The 24,310-nt window shown below is 35.8% G+C and overlaps 1 protein-coding gene across 1 annotated transcript in view; it reads right to left on the bottom strand.

The window, feature by feature from the left end:
- The window catches only part of LOC112966671 (sodium/potassium-transporting ATPase subunit beta-1-interacting protein 2), a gene marked incomplete at both ends in the record, with an annotated part of 165,462 nt that overhangs the window by 114,223 nt on the left and 26,929 nt on the right, over positions 1-24,310 (bottom strand). The gene's annotated exons all lie outside the window — the stretch shown is intronic.

Raw genomic sequence — 24,310 nt, 5'->3', positions numbered from 1 at the left:
AAGAATGACAACTGTATTATTAGTTGTTGGTTTATAGCATCCATTTGCTCATCTGAAAAACAGAATATACACACAGCAAACATCACTATGACGTTATAAGAAAAATCAACGCACTAAAATTAATGGAATTAGCTTTTCTATGAGGATTTTATTCTGTCTAGGTATCTATCCTGCAAAATGTTATTAGCAGGAAAACTGAATAATACTGAAGCCTGGCAGAGTTTTTATTTGTCCATCTGAAGCAGCCCAGGCAGACAATGCCAGATACTCATGTTCTTTCACTCCCAAATTGATTCCTAGATTTGAATCAAATATATATCTATTGCATAGTTTACTTTTGTAGCACAGACTGTTGTCTAGGAGACCAAAACAACATTCATTTTTCCTTTCACCACACTAGAAATTAGTCAGAGCCAGTATATTTGACATGCTGAAAGATCACAGATAGGCCCCTTGTGACTCTTTTAGGGAAGATGTTATATAAATGTATTTTGTTGTTACTGCACTGAAGAGAGTGTTTAAATTCTCCATTGCTCATAGGTTAAAAAAAGCACTTTCAGAGACACAGATCTTATATGTCAAGAGAATGAGTAATATATTGATTCTTCAATATATAAATTTCCCCCAATACTGTACTACTTTACATTCATGTGCTTTGAGGCAGATTTTTCCCCTCTCATTTTACCAGTTTACAAATCAATAGATTTCTCATATATAATATTTTATTCTTATCAAAATATGTGGTTATATTCCACACATCTGCWTCTATTTTTACTTTTTGTATAGATCAAGTATCTGCTTCTGATGCTGGACAAGTGCACTTACGGAGGTTGAAAGAGGTGATGCTGGTTTAGTGGAAATGGTTTGTTAGGGAGATCAGCATCTGGAAGTGAATATTGAGTTTAAACCCCAAGAAGATATTTAAACTTCTCAATGTTTCATTTAAGAACAATAAAAAAAAAACAAACAGAAACACTTGAATTCAGTTCTAGTTACTCACTGTAGGTGAAAAAACAAACAAACAATAAAAAAAAAMCAAACAATAAAACTAATAATTTCAACACAAAACTTATGTAGTAGAGATGTAGTACTGCTCCTGTTTAAGCATCCATTATGAAAGTGGCAGATTTTATCGCTCCTTCTTACCGTGCTGTCACTGTCCATTGCTGTCTCTAATACAACATTCAGTAAACAAGCTCTGTTTCACATGAAGTCACTTTATGTTAATTTTCCCAGAAGAGAGTAGTTATTATATTTCATGTAAGATAAAAGTAATATTTGTCTACTACTACTGCCATAGTCTCAGTAATATGGTTGTCCTTTGGATTAGCTGAATCTGAATACATAGGGTAGGCCATGAGTTTACTATATTTTTATTTCTGAAATAGAGCCATGCTTTCATGCTTCAGGTTTACCTGATCTATAAAAACTACATTTGGTAGGTTTCTGAAACACATGCGGAAAAGCACTAAAACTTAGATTTTTCTTCTTTTCCCGCATTTTCCCCCATTCCCATGAAGCAATCACAAAAATGATAGGCATACGTGTTCTAGAGAAGCATAAGTGTGCTAAAGACTTTTCTTTTCCTGCTAACATTTTGCATTTGTCAGTGCTGGGTCACAGAGATTGTTGAAAAAAGATAATTTTGGCTATATTAGATAACCAGTGAAAGTTAAATGCAACTGATAAGCAAGAATGTCTTCTGATACAAACAAATATGCTGAAGTCAGTGGAGCTCTATGTGCATAATCTACAGTTCTGTAACACTTTCAGCAATGTGACAGAACAGGATTTCAAACATACCCAAAGAAAGAGAGAAAAAAAAACTTGAATGAGGTTACTGCTTTTCCAGAAATACAATCTAACTGTCTTGCAAAATACAAGATAGTGTTGGCTTTTATGTATTCTTTCTAACCATACAATGATTTGTCATCATAGCATTCAACAGCACTCGTCAATATACTCTTATTCATGAATGTAAGTGTTATAAAGCACATTATTTCAACTTCTGGACATCTGACATCGCACACTTGGAGATGTCTTCTGACTGAAGTGTCCTGTCTGCTAACGGAATTGCCCAGAATGAATAACTTTAGGAGGAATGAAGTATGCGACAGTCACTCATGCAGAATTCACAATTTTTTTTTTTTAAATGAGATTCTCATAGTATTTATCATTGAGTTTGGAAATGACATCTTTGGTGATGGTGAGAACAAAATGATTGTCCATGCTGTCTCAGTTCTGATCTTCTGCTGTGCACAGATTGAGAATGGCCAATTAAGCCTAACTGTGATAAATTATGTTCTTTTTGTTAAAGATAATGGCAGACTACTGTCTAACAGGTAATAACCCTAAAACACTTGTCTAATTGTGTTTAAAACCTCAGGTTAGATTTAAATGACCATAGATGTGAGATGCCAGTGCTCCATCTACTATACCATTGTTACAGTATTCACATTTACATACAGAATTAATTTTGTGACAGGGTAAAACATTATTTGCATAAGTATGGCTAACCCGACTGTCTTCCTACAGCATTGCTAGTTTTCAGTGGAATATAACTGTTTTGAATCTATGTTATGAAAGACAGAGAAGCAAGGAATGCTTTTGCATTTTTGTGTATGTCCTTCTTTTCTGGTTTTCAACCAGTCCTTGTAGCAGACAGCATAGTGAAATATGCAAGAATTTTGAAATCATCCAAGTATAAAGTGCACAGTCATATTGTTGATATTATTTGCATACTTCCTTCCATATGAGAGAAAAACCCAGCCAAGAGAGAGCATTCATTGCTGTTTGACTGATCAAGCAGCAGACATAGTAAAAAATCCCCCCAAACCTTCTAATTGGAAAAATCATTGTCATTAGTCAAAAATATTCATTAAGTGTATCTGATTGCCATAAGAATATTTCTTGGAAACCTTCCTAAATTTTAAACCGAAACCCCAATTTCCAAAAATCATATTTCTAGTCCTTCACTGGGAAGACAAAACACTTCCCTATGAGTTTAAGTAAACAGATTGTTTCTGTCAAAATTTTCCATAGAGATAAAAACGACAACACAACAACCAGCTGTACTCAGTAGCTCTAAAAACATTTCACCAGTATTGGAACATGTAGAAGCCAAAATGTAGGGACCCTTTTTTCAAAATTTTTATCCAAAGGATTAAATGACTTTCCCAAAGTCAAACAACAGCAAAGTTGTAAAAAGAATAGAGAGCTTTGTTTTCCAACAGCTTTATGTTGCACACACATTAATGAAAAGGATTTTTAAGCACAAACGAAGATAGACATTATAATGGCAGAAAGTCTACACATCAGAGTTCTACTTTTACACATACCGGATCTCCTTGCAATGAATATACATAAGTAGAGGGAACTTGCCAAATCCCAATAACATTACTACACAGAGAAGTTGAAGTTACACTGAGGGATATCATGATTTTAACYGGCTTTTTCATTTCCAGTTTCGCTGATGCATATTTTAGTTATCCCCTGTATTGCTTCACACCTCTGTTACATCTATTTTTTATGCATGTTTACTGACTCTTACATTCTGTTACTAAGTGGCAGATTTCCAACTCTTAAGCGGTCTGAAACATATACTGCTAAAGATCGCAGACTCCATAGGAAGGCATGCAGTATAATTCAAACTGAAGTGGTCATTCAAGAAGTACAGTGATTTTTATGAGAACTACAGATAGAGTAAATTAAAAAATATATTTTCTGTAAATAGTTTTATATACTGCAAAGGGTTGAGTGAAACTTTGGGAACCAGCAAGTTCCCAAATAAATAGCATAAATATTTTATTTTTGCTAACAATCTCTCCTGTAAAAATCACTTTTCGTTACATCCTCAAACAATCGTGTCTTCACCCCTCTATGCTTTCCCTATCCCGATTTTTTTCTCTTAGTGAAAAAACAATGATTTCTCTGGAGTATTGTGCTTCACAAAAAAGTAAACATGCTCTATCAGTATAAGATTTCTCTCAGTCAATTTCATCATGTAGCTAGATAAATATTTTCTGATATTATGTTTTATCCTAAATATACATCAGAGTAGTCAGCATTTGAACTATTAGACTCTGTGATGTGAAGTAAATAGTTATACCTCTGCAGCCTATTGGAATGAATACCCCCTTGCTATTTGTGTGCAAATCCTAGAAGTCTGTCTGCGCACTGAGTGGAGAATATGATAAGGATCAAGAGACGAGTTTGTCACAGATTCATATATTTGTGCTGACAGTTGTTATTTGCTTCAGTCCAAATTCAAAAGACATTTTCAGTTAACTAAAATTCAACTTAGTGTTTCAACTTTTAAGACTATGGAACACAATGTAATAGGATTTTGGTTTGTCATGGGTAGCATCATTTAATGACTCACATTCCTTTTCCCATGACCTAATTTTAAGAGAAATTACACGCTTTTAACCTCAGGGCATGTTTTTGAGATTGTAATTTGAAACCAGATTTAAAGAACAGGAATTTACAGGTGGTTTAGAGTGAGTCAAGCACAAGCAGACATTGCTGCAGTTTCTTTCAGACTACTTTCTACTAATGTTTACCATTCTTGAGTTACAGAGCAATGATATACTGAGAATATCATGATATACTGAGAATATCCTAAAGTTTTAGATAAAAGGATTAATGTATTACTTTTTTTCTTCCAGTCCCCCTTTATTGTAAAAGGCACTGCCTACATGATGAGACTGGTGCTTGTTAGCCACCCACGATGTGTTAGCCATTGCCTTGCTGCCATACTAATGCCTGGCTCTCAGCCCCAGATCAGCTCAGGCGTTCCTAGAGGCCCGTCTTCCCCAAAGCGGCAACGAGAATTGAGGTCCCTAAACCCTAAAAACCAGGATGATCCAGATCCTGATTTCAAGAGCACTGAAGTAAATCTTGGAACTCTGCTGCCTTTGCTGAAGTCAGTCCAAAATCATAACAGGGCAAATGAAGAAAACAAAACAATTTCCTCCCTTAAAAAAATGAAGAAAGTGATTCCATCTCACTGTGATGAAAGTAATACAAACTAATGAAATAAAAAAGGATAAGCTTTGTTTGATCTTGTGTTTTTCTCCTATGTGGAAAAAATTATCTCATGGGGCTCCTCTGAGCAGACCTCCCCATTTTACATCACTTGCAAAATAGCCTGATGGTACTGGGATGAAAATTCATGTCATTTCACTCAATCACCTGTTATGTGAATAGGTTTAGAAAACAAGTCCAAGATTAGTAGGCTGAGCAACTGGGCTACCCACTCTGATAGCTTAAATTACATTAAAAGGAAAATCCCTGAACCCTCAAGYTTTTACATGGTTCAATAACATGCACTTCTTTTTTTTCTTATAAGGAACAGGGCAAGACAGTTACACTGATGATTTAATACTCCTTCTTTCCACTGCCAAAGAAACCAGAAAAGTAAAATTCCAGCTACTAGAAACCAAGCATATTAAACAAGCAAGTTTATCTTCCCCAAAATCATTGCACTAATAGCCTTGTCAACTGCTAGTAGTCATTTTATTCTTTAATGAGAGTGTCATGAATTAAGAAAAGTGAAAATTCTAGACTAAGAGGTAATTACCAGTCAGATGAATTTTCAAAACCATAAAGAAAATGAATGAATGAGCTATGCTAAGAGATTAATACAACTTGAAAAAGTATGATAACACAAGATAGAAAAGCAAAGCTGAAGAAAAGAAACAATAGAAGAGATCATAAGCATAGTAGAGCTAGTATGAAAATGCAAATAGAAAAAACAAAATACACATCATAAGGAAACCACATAGGTTCACTATGAAGACCCTGATCATCAGCAAAAAAATAGCTGGAAAATATCAGTACAAATTTTACAGAATTAACTCAGAGGAAATAAGAGCATTATTCTCTTACCTAACTCTGAGTTCTTCAAAATGTAGGATAACAAACTCTAAACAGAACATGAAGGGATCATCAAAAGATCAGAATAAGATGGAGGAATTTCACAAAATACCATAACACTGCCAGAAATGCACAAAGGAAACACAAAACATACCAAGATCTTTGATGAAACATTTTCTACTGAGAAATGCTCATTTACTATGATAAAAATATTCCAGAAGAATACAAGAAATTCAGTGAGGCCTGCTGTAGACAAAAAACAAAATATTTTCCTTCTTTGTTTTGAAATGCAATTGAAGCATTGTTTTCTTTTGTATTCTAAATTATTAACAAAAAAAAAAATGGTTGAAAAAGGAAACAAAATGTTCAGCTGGTAAAGAAAGGTTTTTAAATGTTCTCATTCTATTTCCAACAAAACAAACTTCTCAAAATACAGTATGAAAGAGCTGAAACACCAGGTGTCTCAAAGCTCTCGTTATATATAATATGCACAACAAACCTACTAAGAAAGAACAGATAAATCCTACAACCCCCCCATAACTCCATTGATAATGATGAAAATCTATTTTTAATAGTTAAGAGCTATAAGCAAGAACAGTTGTAGTAACTGTTTTAGGTGAGATCTCAGGTTTGACAAAAAGACAGTTAGGATAGTATATATTAATATGGCCCAAAGCATACAATAGATGCAGAGACACTATACTATTATTGGAATGAATTTTGGGTAAGATGGCCTAAAAATAATTGTCAATAGTTTAGCTGGAGTTAAAGAATTATTTCCAGATACAAGCAAGAAGGAAATAAGTCACACTACCTTCAAGCAAGCCAGTGAAGAACTAGAAGTTGTTGTGGGGACTGCCATTTTGTAGAAAAAGGGAGACCTTCAAAATCTCTTTATTTTTAAATGTGCATTTTAGAGAAAAATAAATAATGGAATTTTCTGTGTATCAAAGCTTTCTATAAATATCTGTACTTTTAGGCAGATGAAGAAGTGCTGCATGTTAGAGATTTTTCCAGCTTGTTGGAACTGGATTGTTGCAAATTCTGTGTGACAATTAAATCATTAGTCCTTGTTGCCAATAGAACTGTCAGATTTCCATTTACAAAAGAATTTGGGAATTTGGTCTCTTGTCACATTTTTCTCAACATCTCACAGAGAAAGAGAGCTGGTTGCAAATTTACCAACTGAGATTTTTTCCACTGGCAAATACTGATTTGAAAGAAGCAAGATGTTTCATAGGAACCTGACAACTTCCGCTGATGCTTTTGAAGAAAATGAGGTAGACAAAGCTCTCCAGATCCCCTGATCTCCCTAGTGGGCATGAGAGACTCTTGGTTCCCTGTGGTCTGAATTACAGAGCCATACCTCCACTTTCTCAAGCCTGAATAATCTTGAATTCTTTTCTACAGTGAGTAGCAGTTTATGCTCAAAGGATCAAGAGTATAACTACCCCTAAATAGCATATTGCTGCCAGATCACTTTCTAGTATGGTTTTCTAGTTTCTATATTTCCAGTTTAGGTTTGACACTCCCAAGAAGGAAAGAAAAATTAAAATGAAATCTCCCATGTGATGGATGGATGTTCTAACCACCACTGCACTACGTGCAAAATGAAGAGTCAGTTTTCGTGAGGGCTGGCTTTCCCTGTGACCCTGTGGGAACTACACAGGGTGGCACCTGCTCCATGTGAGCAGAAGAGAGCGAGGTGGTAGCGCTGTGTGGCCTCCCCTCCAGTCCATCATTGCTACTGCAGCAGTTAGTCTCCTTGCTTCCCCCGTTCAAAATCCTAGTCTGCGGAGCCTGTTCCCAGGCATTGTATAGGACCACCACACATTTCTTGCTTTGCACGCTTTCTCTGAATTGTTTGTTGGTGCGCATTGGGTCTGTCCAAGTTTTTGAGAGAGTGGGAGATTTCGCAGACAAGAAAGCAGAGGAGGTGGCAGAACCGTGCAATGGGGAGGATGGGCCAGCTGCAGCTGCTACCCGGAAGGCATCAGCAGAGCCGGCAGGCAGTGAAAATGTAGCAGTAAATGCAACTTGGGGATGCAGAGTCCGTTTTGGATCCTGGCTGTTATTCATTAGCTGTTGTGGTTTGTGGCATTGCAGTGTTCACGTGAATTCCCCTCCCCTGCCAACAGTTATCTCATAAAGGTTTGTGCTCTTCCAGCTATTTCCAGAACTGTCTCAGGAGTGGTGTATATGTATAGCTAGACTTCATTCAATACAAATTCAATAAATACAGTCCCGTAATTTCTTTATAGTTTGTTTACCTTGTGAAGGGGAAGGATAGAATAGAAATCATCCTTTCTGTGTGGAATTTCTTACGAGGATGAAGGCACCTTTACAAAAAACAGCCATGTCAACTCCTATAGATTCCCTTGCCTTTAATGTCTGTCAGTTGTTAAACATCACATATTACTATGGCTTATTTATAATTTTTTTGCAGATTAAAAAAAAGCTTTTTTTGTAATCTTCTTTTGAATTATCAAATTAAACACAGTGTCACTGGGCAATTAACAGACAAGGCTTCTACTGGCACCAGTGATAAGCTAGCTTGCCTATGGTCTAAAGACTTATTGAATTAACTTTATTAATGCTTAAGTCTTTCCTCGCTGTTCATTCTGCTCTCATACTTGAATAGGACTGGAAAATTGAGAATATTAAGGCTCAAAGGGATGAAGTAAAATCATGCTCACTATGCTTCTTTCTTTTTTTTTAGCTGGGCCATGGAATAGGCCCATCTTTGTTTGTTATAAACTGGTCATTATGTTTTTATATCAAGATAAGGAAAAGTCAGCCTGTGTTACATCCTGAATTGTTGTAGAGAAACAGCACTGCATTGTGGGAACTTGGAGAATATGATGAAGAAATCTGGGGAGATTCAACTAGGAAAAAGCAAATTATAAGATCCTTGAGCAGGATATATACTTTTTCATCCTGGAAAAACTGTCATCCTTTTTAACTTCTGTGTGGACAACAGAGTAATGCAGTTTAGCGAATAGGCAGATCTCTATTCACTAAGAGTACAACTGCATATAGTTTGAGAGTAGTTCAGCAGCTGCATTCTTATGAGCCCAATTTACAGGAGAATTGATGTAATTCATACATGAATGACTGTGACAGCAATTAATACCTTCTAGTAAGTTTTTATCTTTTTTTCACAGGCTCTCTACCTTTAACAGCTCTTATAGTTTTACTAGAAAATAAAATGGAGATAATTTCATATAGTCATGAACATTCATCTCCAAAACTATAACTGAGGGATTCACAAGGCATTTTCAGAAGACAACTTTGATGTGCAATATTTGTGCAGAAGGACTGCTGCAGTTATGGAAGATGTGTGTGTGGGGGGGTACTGAGGCACTGACTCCAAATCCTTTGGTTGTCCACAGACTTTGGCCAAAAAAACACTTATTTGATTGTTTTGTCCTTGGGAGAGCAAAAGCAGAGGGGGAGGATATGACCATCATAGAACAAGGTGTTCGTAGAAAAATAAGAACCAGTGCCTGAAATTGTGGGAAGGCAGACAGGCAGGCAATGTGGAAACTGCCCAGGTGATGCTCTTCAGCTATACATTTATCATGTCTGATTATCCTATTTCTGTTTTTCTTCTGCCGTCACTCTTGCCAGATTGCACAGTGTTTTTGTGATATGAATAGATTTCAAATATGAACTATGGACTGAAGCTGAAAATGTATTTCCAGGTCTTTATTGAATCCAGAGGCCCAGAGAGAAGACACCATGCATGTAAGAAATCCAAGACATACTAGGTGTCACATCAGAACTTTTGAAGAATTCTGGAGAAAGGGTGGGTATCTCTATTTTCTGATTTGTCCAACAATAAGTTATTATTAAGCAAGATGGAGAGATAAGTAATTTGCTAGCATTCTCTGTCCAGATGGGCACCTCTTTAGGAAAACAGAAAACAGGATAAAATTAGACATGATCTTCAATCAAATGAGAAGTCTAAACCACATCAAATCTTGGAAGTCTTCATAAATCCACAATTTGTAGCTCAGGCTTCATAGCTGAGGCTAAAGGAAATAAAAGCCAAACTAAAATTACAGTGAAATTCAAATAGAACTTGCTTCTGTGATTCGGAAAAGTTTTGCCACTGATTACAAAAAATAGCAAGAAAGGGCTTCTTAAACCACATTTTATAGACAGGGGGATTTTAGATAAAATTTCCTTCTCCATTGGTCCAGATTTATGTCCAATATATATTCACCATATATTTCACTATCTTTTATCAGATATTTATGATTCCTTCTCCATAATACTGTCATGTGTTCACAACTAAACTTCGCGATTCTTTTTCTGTCCTGTATACCTGGATTTGCTATGTAGCACCATGGAGCAAGCCAGAATGAAATTAATGCTATTCATTGTCTGGATTGCTAGTTGAGTAATCCAAACTCAAATTAAAAGTAAAGCACAAGAAAATGTAAGATTCTTCCAGGATTGTCTACCAATTGAGAAACCTTCTGTCATGTACGATGTATGCTTCCCCTTCCTCTTCCCTTTCTCCTCCGCCTCCCCCTCCTCCTTCCCCCTTTTCCCATCTTATTTCCCCCTTCCCTTCCCTTCCCTTCCCTTTCCCTTTCCCTTTCCCTTTCCCTTTCCCTTTCCCTTTCCTTCCACCATACTATTTACTCATGGAGAAACGGGATGTGGTGTGTTGTGAAAAATCGTCTGATATTCTGAAAAAATGCCGTTCTTCAGTTCATACTTAGTTCTTCAGTCACTCAAGAGAGCAGGTAACTGATGGAGTAATAAGGGTCACAAAGCCCTGGTATCCAGGTTTATTACCCCTTTTGATGGTCAGCTTTGTGAATATAAAGAAACTTAAGTCATGCAGGGATTCCTATGAGTTCCTACTCAATGTATAGAGAATTTTCTGGCCGAACATCACCATATCCTGCATTTAGGTAAATAAAGAAAAAGGGAGTGGAAAAACATATGGCAATAGATATCTTACATTTTCTCAGACTAGATTAGTGTGGATTTTGCTATGTACTCTGACAGCATGACAGATGACAAATAAGACAACACAAGGACTCTATGACTACAGCCATCCTGCACTTTCCCTACTCCGTCTACACAGACACTGATTCATTTATGACACAATTTTGGCTGCATCTATAGCTCCAGGAGAAAGATATAGAAATAAGAAAATATTTCTTTGCATTTATTATTCCTAGATGAAAAATGGTTCATGAAATGACAAACCGGTTAATCTGATTTGACTTTGATTTTTTTTTTCTATTTTAGAAAGTGTATTTACTGAGATTCTCTAAGCTTAAGAGAAAAAGATTAAAGATAGAGCTGATACACACCTTTCCATCATTAAAGCAAATGAAATCAGAACACTATTTGAAAAAAGAAAAGTTACCTATTAGCAATAATGGGGAAAGTCACTACCACGTGTGAAAAAAATATATACCTTTGAAACATGTCTGGTTTCTAGGCAAAAAACAATTAGCATTGGTTTAAAAATTCAGGTGAGAAACCATCATTTTAACATTAACTAAATATGTGTTGGATGTAGTTTTCCACAATTGTAGAAAGACTTATTCTACGTTTTTGTTGCAAGATGAACCATATATGTGACAATTCAAATCTGCCATCATTAACACTTCTGGCACACTGTTAGTCATAGCTGCAAAGTCTGGAAATCTTTGCCATGACCTTCTTAGATTTTAAAATGAAAATATGTAATTGTTTGCTGTTGCTCAGGAACAGAATCACAAATGAACTTAGCCCATGTTTATTCTGAGGACATGATGCATTTATTTATTTATTTATTTATTTATTTATTTCTATAGGAAAAGAACTGCAAAACTGGGAGAAATGATTTATGGACTAGAATAGGTAAGATATTCTTGAATACATGGCCTAGAGTATTCTGAGAAACGACAGAAATGCTATTTCATTTTGGTGATTTTCCTTTTTTTCTGGAAGCCTTATTTGACAATAATTTGAAGTCATCTTCTTAAGAACTTTTTRACTGTGTTTTCTTGTGAGTGGGTGAGGGAAAGATTTTCTATAACAGAACAGATATTCTAAAATATTTTTTCTCAGTCACAGAACCCTGGAATGGCTTGCATAGTATCTTATTTCTATAGCTAATTATGGGATAGAGAGATAGTTATGACGGCTGATTAAGGTACAGTGGTGTTTTATTTACAACTTAAATAGAACTGCATGTAGAATTAGTTATATCAGTGTGAATGAGAACATCACAGCCTTGTTTGTAACCGTCATATTAAATTCTCCTTAGGAATCATATATCTCTGTCTTAAAAGGCAAACAGGCAATAATACCTGCAGGTATTATCCCATCCTTGTAGCACAACAATCCAGTCTAAGAGAATGTTTAATGCTGACATCTAGGGACCAAATCCATTACTGATCATTAAGATTAAAAAAAAAAAAAAACACCACCAACAAAAAAAGGCAAATGTTTCAGCATCTGAGTATCAGCGAGGCAAATTTGGATTTCAGTTAAGAAACCCTGCTGTGCAAATATTCTCAAAAAATACAGATAGCATACACAGTAGCTCTTTGAATAGATGCCAGCAATTGCCAGAAAAGTATCATGCAATGGAAAGCTGGGATAATATAGAAGTCAGTTCTGTCAATCTATTTTAACAAGAATATATAGAGAGTAAGTTCTTTAGCTTTGACCTGAATCTTTTTCTGCCTGGAAGTGGAACGTACATATTTCTAACAATCTGTAATTGTGGCAGATCAAAGTCCTGTTTCCTCTGGGCATGCACAGGTGGCTCTGAGGCTATGTTCATATTGCCATTTTGTGAGATGGATAGTGACAAATGCATTATACGTGAAATCCCAGAAGACTAAGGATTCTTTTATTTCATTCTGCAAGTGCTCTAAATAAGTCGTGTGGCACAAACCAGACTGCTGAATGAAACAAATGCACACACACAAAATAAATCAGAGCAAGCTTAGTGGTTACAAATGGACGTTTTAAACAGGATCCAAACAGAGAGATGGCTTTTTTTTTTTAAGCAAATGAAAGAACAGCTTTACTGCATTCCACAGGCACTTCAGGGAAGAAGCCTCTATCAAATATTCATGGTAGCCTCTTGTCTACACAAGTCTGCTTGATAGAGTAATAGTGTCGACTCACCTGGCACCAAAACTCAGCCATTTTCCCTTTCCCCATCCAGTAAATCTGTGGCTGTCAGTGATAGGAGCTGATGGGAAATGATAGCCTTATTGAGCTGCCTCATGAACTGTAACTCATTTGTTCTGAAGACCCAGACTGACAGCCTCTGCATTTCTCCCTTCCAGCGAAATTGAGTATAAATCACTTCATCATTTTTCCCCATGACAGTTTATCAGAATTCTGGAATTTTATATGAAGTCATAGAGGCTGGTGGTAGAAATAGGACTCACAGTTGATCTTGTTGTTGGAGATCACTGCATCTTGCAAGGTTTAACATTCCCATAAAAAATTGCAATCTGACTCCCACTAGCCATACACATATACACACAAACTTGACATCACTACAGAGAGGGAACACTGATCAGGCTCATTTCCACTGGCCTTAGGTGCAAATAATTTAAGGTTAAAACTCCTGTGAACTTAACAATTGATATTTACTTTCAAATCTTGGTAAAATCATTTCTTATTTTGACTTTTAAGTCTCTTAACATATTCCCTGACCAAAAAAAAAGAAAAAAAGAAAAAAAATCCTTCACTGCACAACACTGTCTCAATGGGGGAGAAACCTACTCTCATTTGTTTCCATTCATAATAAACTACAAAATGGAAAAATAGTTTGGGTACACTAAATACTAAAGTATTTATGTAGATTGCTGCTTCAATCTTAAAATAGTTTTATCAACTTGTTATTTAGAAAAATGAAAGACAATCACTAACACCTGGTATTAGACACTGCTGAGGGTGTTCAGTTAGTGCAGGGCAGCTAGTAAAGTTACCAGTGCATCTTCTTTCAAATTTCTCTATGCACTATGTAAATATTATTCATTAATCCCAGGACTGAAGAACTTGATGTCCTTAAGCAAATAGTTATCTGCATTAAAAATTTAAAAAAACATTGAACTAGACCCACAAAGTCTCTACATGAAGCAACAAAGGACAGACATACTTAGAAATGTATGTAAGTGTGCAAAATAAAATGACTTATATTTCTGACTTTACTCATTATAACTGCAAGGAGACTTAGGGGTTTGATGAGCACTGTCTAGGGTTGTGAATCACAGTTCTGGGTCAGGCTTTTGTTTGATAATACTGAACTGAAATCCTTCTCCTTGGGCTGGAAGTGGAGCACAGATGACCCAAGCTGAAAAGACTGGATTTGGGGTTCTTTTGTGCTCCAGGATGAACAATTTTCTCCAGCTATTATCTTTATCTTTTGAAGTTATTGCATAAAACCTGATCTTCTTGATCCCTGCAGGTAGGTGGCCAAGCATGCAAACCCTTCCAATAGGTGACAGGAGGTAATTTCTGCAGTTGGATGACATCATGTAACAGTGTGATCTAATGCGTTCTCCTTTCAGCATGTTGCTTCCGGCAAGATGTTGCTCTGTGGAGGAGGATCTCACAGAGCTCCCTTCTTACTAGCCATGATGACCATGGTAAAATTCATAGCAGAATACATGCTACAACAAAAAATAAAACAGAGCCACCACAGAAGAGAACATGGCTCAAAACTGGTTCCATTTAGTAGCTACCATTTAGGCCACAATAGAATGCACATCTAAGCCTAGCTTAAACCTGGTTCTCCAAGCACGAAAACTTAATGCAAGAAGCCAACAGTTTTTTCCCCCCTTCAAATGTGTGTTATTACAAGTAAGTTGCAAGTGAAAACATATTGGAAATCTCATGCTTATAACACAGCAGGTACTGAGTGTGTGTCTTAATTATCTCAAAAGTTGAATTCTGACATCAGCTACCTATTTTTACTCCCTTAGCACTGACTATGGTCATTCTCAACACTGACCTAGGCAGCAGAAAACCCTGACAGCTCTCCTCATTAAACTCCATTAAATGTTATTTCATCTGCTTGTGCACCAGGCTGCATATATCATTAGACAGTGGACACTTGCCTGCCCCATTAACTCTAATAATGACATGGACCAGTAGGCTAATTTTGCACACCTGATGCATCAGTAAGCTAGAAGAATGTGAAGAAAAAATGCTGAGACAAACCTGAATTAAATGTAAAACAGCAATAAAATATGAAGACCCCCAGGAGATCAAGAGTAGGGCCATAAATAATGSTTCATGAAGTGTTTCAAAAGTTTCTTATTAAACCTAATGCAAAAACGTTGAGAAGGTAATTTACATCCATGCTCATATTACATGATCCTAAACCAAGAGTGGGTTAAATTTGAATACATTTAGATCCTTAATGGGATGGTAATATTTGCAGGAGGAGTATATCTAAAAGTGCCTGTGTGTCAGTTACATTAACAGTTTTGTTTTGTTTTTTTTCCACACTGTAAAAATTAAAACACAGGGAGCAGTTGTGGTCAACTATTTTAATTATCAGATCTTATTATTGAAACACAGTTGTTAAAATAATCCTGATAGAATTTCTCTTCTTAGATAAATTAATGTATGAAGCGCACAACCTCATGCAGAATTCAGGGCAGAGGATAGAAATAATTTGAGAAAGGCAGCTGGATAAATGTTTGTAAGAAATAATATTGTGAGGCACCAAAAAAAGGACAGACACAGAATAAAATGGATTTTCCTTTGTGTTCATAAAAATCCAAGCTGTCCTTAGAAAATAGTATGTCTATGCAAATTTGGTACATCTACATAGTTCTGTATTTTTGAAAATATTGCAAGGGCCCTATGGTAAAATATTTTTACAGTTTTGAAGTGTGTTTCTGCTTTTAACTTTTTTCAAATATGTCGACATTGTACATTACCCTTAGGTTAAAAAAACGTCAAGTGATCAAATATCCAGAAAACACACTGCCCTGCAACTGTCATAGGGTTATTGCTATTTTCACGTGGAGAGTTTTAAGGGCTGTTGAGATGAAAAGGAATTATAGCTAAGTCACTTAAGTGTCATGAATTTTCCACTGTGCTTCAGGCATGCTTTTTGGGAGCTTGTGTGTGGCTTGCTAATAGCTTGACCTTCATGGATTATTAAGATAGAATTTCATACAATGGAAATGCTGATAAATTTGAGCTAAACAGCATACTTTGAAAGGGAACGTTTAGAGATGCTAATTGCAGCAGTTTTGCAAAGTAAAATGGTATCATAATTGCAGAGAGGATTGAGATGATGGCTATCATACAATGGTATACAGGCAAGTCTGTTTTAGCATTTTATGGGAGGGTTTTCTTCCTTTGGATAGCTGATATTGTTCTCTGTATTTATTTATGGATTAGAGTACACACAAGAGAAATAACAAGGGTCTTTCTTCATACACCCGCCTGCTCCCACCCTGAAGTGAGTCAGAGAATAACATTTCTAAGCATAACTTAATCAGACTGATTTTCCTTTCATCTGCATTCAAGATAGAAATATGTATATTGTTAGCACAGTTTCACTGCTGGTGAAATGATAGCCCTGAAGGACAATAAAATCACCGCAAAAAAAGGCAGATAAATGATATCAAGGCAGACTCATCTTTGTTGCTATAGATGAATTGTAGGTGCTTCATGAGGGTCACAGGTTGTGATCAATGAAAAGGACTGTAAAATACCAGAGCCAAAGCACTGCAATTCAACTTCATGAGGAAGGCAGCTCGATATGGAAGGAGAGAGGAACTGCAAAATGACTTCTGTGAAACAGAAGATAGGTCTTCAAAAAAAAAAGAGGAAAATCTAAAAAGATTTTGGAAGGATTAAGATGGAGAGTGGGTAAAGCAGACCACAGAGCAACAACTGTCAGAAAAGACAGGATACAAGAATATCTGGAGTTCAAAAAAGAGCAGGCAGATGATGCAAAACCTTGCCTTTATGTACAGGTAATCTGGACAGTAACATTTCAATTGCTGCATATTTCATTTTTTCAGTCTTGTTCATGTGTTTCATTTGTTGCATTTCATATTTGTTGCAGAATACATCTTTGCAGGACGTCAAACAACAGACGTTCAAACAACTCATTTCAGCATTTCCTGAACAAATGGTTCTCTCATGATGCATCACTTATAAAATGAAAGAGATTCTTTTTTCCCTCTCTTTTTCTTCTTCTGAATTTTAAAATCCATGTGAGGGCTTTAAATCCCCTCTTGGCCTGATTCAGACTCTCCCATCACTCAGATGAATGACATCTTTTCTTAGCTATAAAGTGTTCTGAAGCACAAGTCTTTCAGCCTTGCCTGTTGAAATTTGGGATAGATACAGCAGCAGTACCTCCTTGTAAATCCATACTTGGAAGCTATTACAATTTGTGAAATGGTAAGATATTCACTGAGCCAGAAAATGAAAGTGGGAATGACCTCCATGACCCTGTGATTAGGCCTCCTACTTTAGCATAGGACGTCTGCAGCCTCATCTCGCCTCTGCCTTTGGAGGAGAACAGCTTCAATGGGCTCCACTGCTATTTCAGTCTTCTAAGAGGGGAGAGTTGGGTTATATATATATATWTTTTTTTTTGATAGTACCTCTCCCAAGATTCTTTTGGGTCTGTTGCCTTTGAATTGATATATACATGTAGGTGACCTTCTAGGTTCTCTGAAAGGTACTGAAATCCCCCTGCAAACAAAGACTTTTTTTTTCATTTGAGGGGACTGTTTTTTGTTTGTTTTTTTTTTCCATATAGCTGATGGCCAACAAAATAATGAGTTGTTTGCAGAGTTTTAATACATATTCCTCTGTGCCTCCTTGGCTGTGTATACATATTTTAAGTATTAGGACTACTGTATAATCCTAACTGATGTGTACTGTCTATGCACTGCATATATAGCTCCATATCAGGTCCCGGATTCAGCCTCACTTAACAAAATTATATCTGTAAAATACTAAGTCTTCTTGGAAGCGTATCTCAACAGAAAATAGTACATTTGCTTGTGGATGCCAGTGATGATGGGAATGCCTTGCCATCTGTATCTCTTCAGGTTGTGATCTTGTCAGATCTCATAAGCTAAGCAGATTCTGGCCTGCATAATAATTGGCTGGGAAGTTTCCAAAGAAAATCCCAGGTGCTAAAGAAAGTAGCACTAGTGATTCAGTAGCTGGCATTCTTCCCTCTGTTCAGTAGCAGACCAATGTCTCAGCCTAATATTGAGGAACCATTCGTTAGCTCAGTGTGCCAGCTTTCAGGGGAAACACACAATCAGTGCAGACAAGACTTGCAGTTACTGAACTGTCTGGGGTTCTTCTTGCAATATGAGAAGGCAAAATAGCAATTTGGGATATCACAACCTAAAATTTTGCTTGTGTGGTAAACTGCTGTGCTGGCTGGGAAAATCTGATACATGCCATTCTAAAGACTATTTCAGAGTAGTGAATGAAAAACACAAGCACACATGCTTATGTGAAGTGTTTTGGGACAATTCATGATGAAAACTACTTTGGACTATTGTTACTAGCATTGGCATTCTTCCTAGAAAGATAGGACAGAGATGTTAGATGAAGTGTAATTGGATTATTAGGTGCCCCTAAAATATGTAACTTGAATAAAAGAAACAGCTCCCATCAGATTAAGGAATAGCTGGGCAGCTGAAATGCCTGATTTCCCTTCCTGGTTTGTTAACACTGTGTCCGTGGAAAGCCATTTGCAAAGAAAACTGGACTACCTTATCAGGATGCATTTTGCACAACTATTTCTAATCTATTAATGTGATTTTTCAGGAGAATACCTTAGTAAGCATTAGCTTAGTAAGCATTAGTGTTCTGATATAGCAACACTTTTAATTTATAATTACTACATTGCTTGCAAATAAAAGTTCATCAGGGAAAAAATCCATGCCCTTAAAAAGGCTAAGCACTACACATAATCTAATTAGCAAAGTAGTGACTGCTCTGAAGGAAAATTTAAGAGCTTATATGGGCAGACTGCAAGAGAACATTACTCTTACTCTATGCAGAGCCTTGATAATGTGTAACAAATAAGTCATGCCACAAACTGAAATATTTTGCTATTGAACTGTTTTAGAACATAACCACTAATCAGCCTGAGCACTGAATGTGGTAGTGGGCCTGATGTAAAAGTTGTGTATGATCATTTAATACAGCACCATCTGTATAATACTATCTTACAAAAGGGAAATAGATTGGGATACCATGGGTTAATATAATTGTGCCCTTTCCAAATGCCTGAATGCTTGAATTTGAAAGCTAATAGTGTTTCTTTAAACATGACAGCATTGATTGATTTTGTTTTCTGGAGATATAGAGGTGTGTGTGTGTATATATGTATATATGCATATGTATATATATGTATATATTTGGAAGTGAATATTCTGAAAGTAATCATTCATCATAATGTATCCCTTACTTAGCACTTAGTAGACCATTTGTTTAACAGCAGTACAACAGGCACAAATCTAAAGGACAGACTGAAAGGGAAGCATAGACAGTACATATGTTTTCTCTGTACAGGTACATAGAAAAAGTTATCTATATGGGAAGGTGATATGTAGTTAAGTAAAGATGTGCATTTAGCACATGAATTATCATTATCTTCATGAATCTGTCATTCTCTAGACTTCGTATTCTGAAGAGAAAATTATATGTATGTATTTTAGAAACAATTCTTCATGGAGGAGCAAATCAAACATAATTTTTGCTTTTCCATACTTTTTGATTCTTATTCCATCTCAACTTCAGTATATACTGAACAAGGTAACTAATAGTTACTCTATTTGTTTCCCTAATCAGCTTGTCCTGAGGAAGAGGGAAAGGAGAGGTAAATATGCAGTGGAGTATCATGTTTTAGAAGTATTATTGCTGTTATGTTTAGAAAGAATCTTTCTGTGTGCATTTCCTCAAAATATACGTTGCTATTTATTTATGTTAAGAGAGGACAAAGTCAGAGTCATGTACCATATTTGGAGACAAAGTTGCTGAGGCTTGTGATTGTTCCTAGAGGAGATCATTCTAATGACTTCCATTTACTCTTATTTGTTAATAATAGTGATATTCTTTGCTCTCTAAGAAAAAGAGATTGCAGTTAAACAGGATTGTCATCTTATTAAAGTCAAAGGGAAAACAGAGGAGAAAAAATACTTTTCTTGGTACAGAAATTCTCTGGAACTATAAATTTTCAGGTCATTAAGTTGCTTATGCATCACAGAATTTCATATTCAAGTAATTTCATCTCAAAAGCTGAAAAGGGGAAGTCACCCTGCAAAGCACTGAACCCTGCCCTGACGTTACTGTTTTTTATCTTTGCCTTTGCTTTCCACTGTAGAAAAAACCCTCAAATTAAAGGCAGCCAAATTCCTTTTCCTATATTCTACTCAATGCTCAGTAAAAGAAACCAGTCTCCATTCCTGTAAATCATCTACAGAAATTGGATTGCACGTAAGGTCAGGAATAAAGACCTCTTACTCTGGCTGAGAACTCAGAGCATTTCACTTTCTCTGTTCTTCCTTGTACTTTTCCTTTTTCCCACCCCTTCCCTACCTCCACAAAAAAAATGAAATATAAGTCACTCTATGATACAAAAATATGGCAAAATATATTAAAACTAGTTCCAGTAGATAGAAATTGATCCCACACAGAATCATAGTATCGTCTCTAAAATCTCTTCTAAATACTGAATTTCTACTGTGAGGAAAATAAGGAAGAAAAGTATACCTAATTTTTACCTATAAAAAAGCAAACATGGTACAACACCTTTTGCTTTGCTGTTTTTTTTAGCATAATAAAAATCTGACTGTAAAAGCCATACTAGTATTTTTAGAACATACAAGTTTATGGAACTTCCTGCCCTTAAGTCACTTATATTTAACCCTTTGCAGAGAGTTTTTTAAAATATTAATTTTGCTAATGCAGTTCTTCATCAGTTTTGCCATACACCATTAATGGAAATAGATTAGACTCAAGAAAAACTATTCTCCTTAAGAAAAACTAGTCTCACACAAAGAATCTTTAATATCCAAGAATCTTCTCTTTTCCATATTGACACACAATATTTTATCCAAGGTGAATTTTCTGTTGGGTGTACTAGCTGATTCCCCCCTGTCAGGTACTATTCATTATAGTGCCCAAACCTTTCACGTTAGGATCTCAGTGTGTGTTGTGTATATCTGCTATAGTACTAATGTTTCCCTTTGTTTCACTTCTGGGGAAAAAAAGGGAAGGGAATGAACACTGGCATTATTAAAGAATGACACTGACATTGGTAATGAATACTTTGTTTTGGTCTTCACTTGAAATTGAGGAACAATTAGTAAAATAAAGAAAGGAGAGAGGACTGAGAGACAGCACTGTGACATAAGATTTCTTTCCTTTGTTAACCAGTTTAAAAAGCAAAATCAAATAAAGAAATAGGTATCTGTTTTCCACTATTGCTGTCTGTAGTAAAACATTGATACCTGTAAGCAATTTGAAACATGAGTATACTGAGTGTTTTTGCTTATTCTAATTCCAGATGAATATTTCCTAAATAATTCTACATGAATATGATAACTGTAACAAGGCTTTGATCAGCAGGTCTGTCATGGAGTTCACATTTCCTTGCAACCATGATGATATCAATAGCTAAAAAAAAAAGCTTATTGCATGTGACAGTCCATGAGAAACTGCTTTAAAACATATGCTATAGAGGTCTGAAGTCCTGGGGAGTATCTGGGTTAAATTTAATAATAAAGTCAGCAAATGATTGTTTTTAAAAAGAACTTTTAAAAGTCCTTTTATTTATTGAGCTACAATATTAACATTTTTATGTTATCTAAACAGAGGAGATTTCCAAAAGACTAGATTTAGCTGTTCAGCAAGCAAAATATAATAGTCTTATGATTCCGCTCTCTGTCCCGCCAAGGTTCATCAGCAAAGTACTGGGGACTGTTATGGCCCTTTTAACTTTTTACATCCTCTTTCTCCTTTCTTAACTTACAGAGACTAGCAGGCTCTGTACCAACAGAGCGCAGAACAGCATCTGATGCCTTCATGGCTACCATCAAAAATATTGGAATTAACAGACATTCTAAATACAAGTGATGATACACAATCAATTTTACAAGAGTTACCTCTAATTTTGGGAACCAAATTTTATATAGTGAGGTGGTTTTATGAGCTGTTATCATAACTGGGATTCCAGTTTAAACCAGTACAGCTTTTCTAATTACATAACTCTTCATGAAGTTTTGCAAGRCAGTCAAATGACACAATGGTAAAAGATGCTGAGTGGAACTGAAGAGTAAAAGCCAAAGACCCCCCAGATCCATATATCACCATATAAACACATGGCTCTTAGAGACTGTTTGCAGATTAAACTCCTCTCTGAATCATGGAATGCCAATATAATACTAGTGCTTACATAACAAGGAGATTCATATGGGATACAGTAATAATATTAATACAGACAATTTCCATGGAGCATAGAAGAGGTACAGTTAGAGGTGACATAAACCGGACCAAGTTCTACAGTGTTGCTCAGGATGAGGCTGTGTTTGGCTCCCCAAGTTAAATAGCTGCCCTCAAAATGTGAAACTGTGCATTAGAAATGCAAGGAAAGCTTATCAAAGGCAGAAATCATATGTATGCCTACTACTAAGAATTCACTGCAACTTCTGGCCACAAATAAGCAACTAATAAAAGCTGTTGAAGATTTGGAGTGTCCCAGAGAATAAGTCTGGATGGAAGAAAAACATAAGGAGTAATTGGCAAGCAGGTCTCACCTAAAAGTGTTAATTAGTTAGAACCTCTCTAAAGGCTCAGTAAGATACGCTTATTTTAAAAAGCTGGGATTCGCAGACATAGGCATTTTATTATTTAGCAATTGAATGTATTTACCATCTATGCTATAGTTTTTTACAATTAGTAGGGTAAAGAAAAATTCTGTATCTGATTCAGAAAGTAGAGATGAACACTCCATCTGATAGTCATGAGTTTCCCAAGACTGTGAGAGGAATCATTATGCTTAAAACTTATCAATCTTAATTCATTTTCAAGTTATTTTGGCCCAGGTCACAAATTTTAATTCAATGCTGTTCAGGACCAGAAGATCACTGGACACTTATACCTATAAATATGATAGCTAAATAGAAAAATGACTACATTAGTATTTACTAGGTATCATTAAAAAGAAAACAACTTAAACTTATTTCAAGGAATGAGCAGACCAATTACCATAGCATTTTAAAAAGCACAACATCTGAGCCTTTTCCAGAACATCTGAGCCTTTTCCAGAACATGGAACCAAATATATATATATTTTTCTTCAGAATGAGTGGGATTTTTATAATGATTTTTATTTTGCTTCTTGATTTTATCAAATTTACTTAAAAACTTAATGAAAGCTACCCATTCACTTCAAAAAGCATTAGTAATTTCCCCAGACAAAATCTCCTTAGGAGACTTCTGGACCAGAGAAAATTGGTAAATTCCTTGCAGGACAAAACCAACTATAAAAATATAATCTATTCCTTTATTATTTCATATAATTCCAATTAAAAAGTCTGAAATGATGGTATTTTTAACAATAAAAATGACTGATACATTTTCATATGTGTATTTGCGCATGAACATGCACAAACAGTTGCTCAGGGTGCAACATCTGCTAGAARTGCCCAGTTGTGGCATAATATGCAGGTCACATTTTACCTTCCCCAAAATTTATTTATCCTTCTTATACATTTTAATACACTTATTATAAATGTAGATAATCATATAGATTTTTTTTACACTTTGCTTCTTCCACACAGAAACCAGGGTTATTGTACCTTATTTTCAATCCCTGTATGTACAGAKTTTTGCTGGTTTTCAATGGATTGCAGCGCAACCTCATAATAAAAGGACTTCCACGATAATATTTTTGCTTGCACATTTCAAGAACACTTTGTCCTCCAATTATTTTCGAAGATCAAGATGACAACAAAATGTATATCTGATTAGCTGGGAAAATAACATTACAACTCATAGCTACTCCCTTTATGTATGCCAGCCTCATTTACTGCACAGGATAAGGCTGGGCTTACAAAGGGGAGAAATTAAGCTTTGTTTCCTGAAAGTTCACCACCGAGGGGGCAAGAGCAGCATGAAAATATTATATATTTTTTCTGAAGCACTTTTTTTCTGACTGTGCTCACTTGTCTGTTTTTGTTCTTCAGTATGACTACACAGGGCACCTCTTGATGTATTCATCTGTGAAAAATTGGAAACACTCAGAATGCACAGTAAATACTTAACTTTAAAGACTTCAGAAATGTTTTGGGTAATGCCGTGTAATTATTGTAGCTGTTCTGCAGAAGTAAAAGCAAAATACTATGTTAATGACATTTTAGACTGAAGACAGCTGCTCAGATGCTGT

This window comes from Apteryx rowi, unplaced genomic scaffold, assembly GCF_003343035.1.
Source record: "Apteryx rowi isolate R43461 unplaced genomic scaffold, aptRow1 scaffold_1034, whole genome shotgun sequence".
In the NCBI taxonomy this organism is placed as follows: Eukaryota; Metazoa; Chordata; class Aves; order Apterygiformes; family Apterygidae; genus Apteryx; species Apteryx rowi.
Note: the sequence above shows the minus strand (reverse complement) of the source record. Positions and strands in the feature narration are given on the sequence as shown.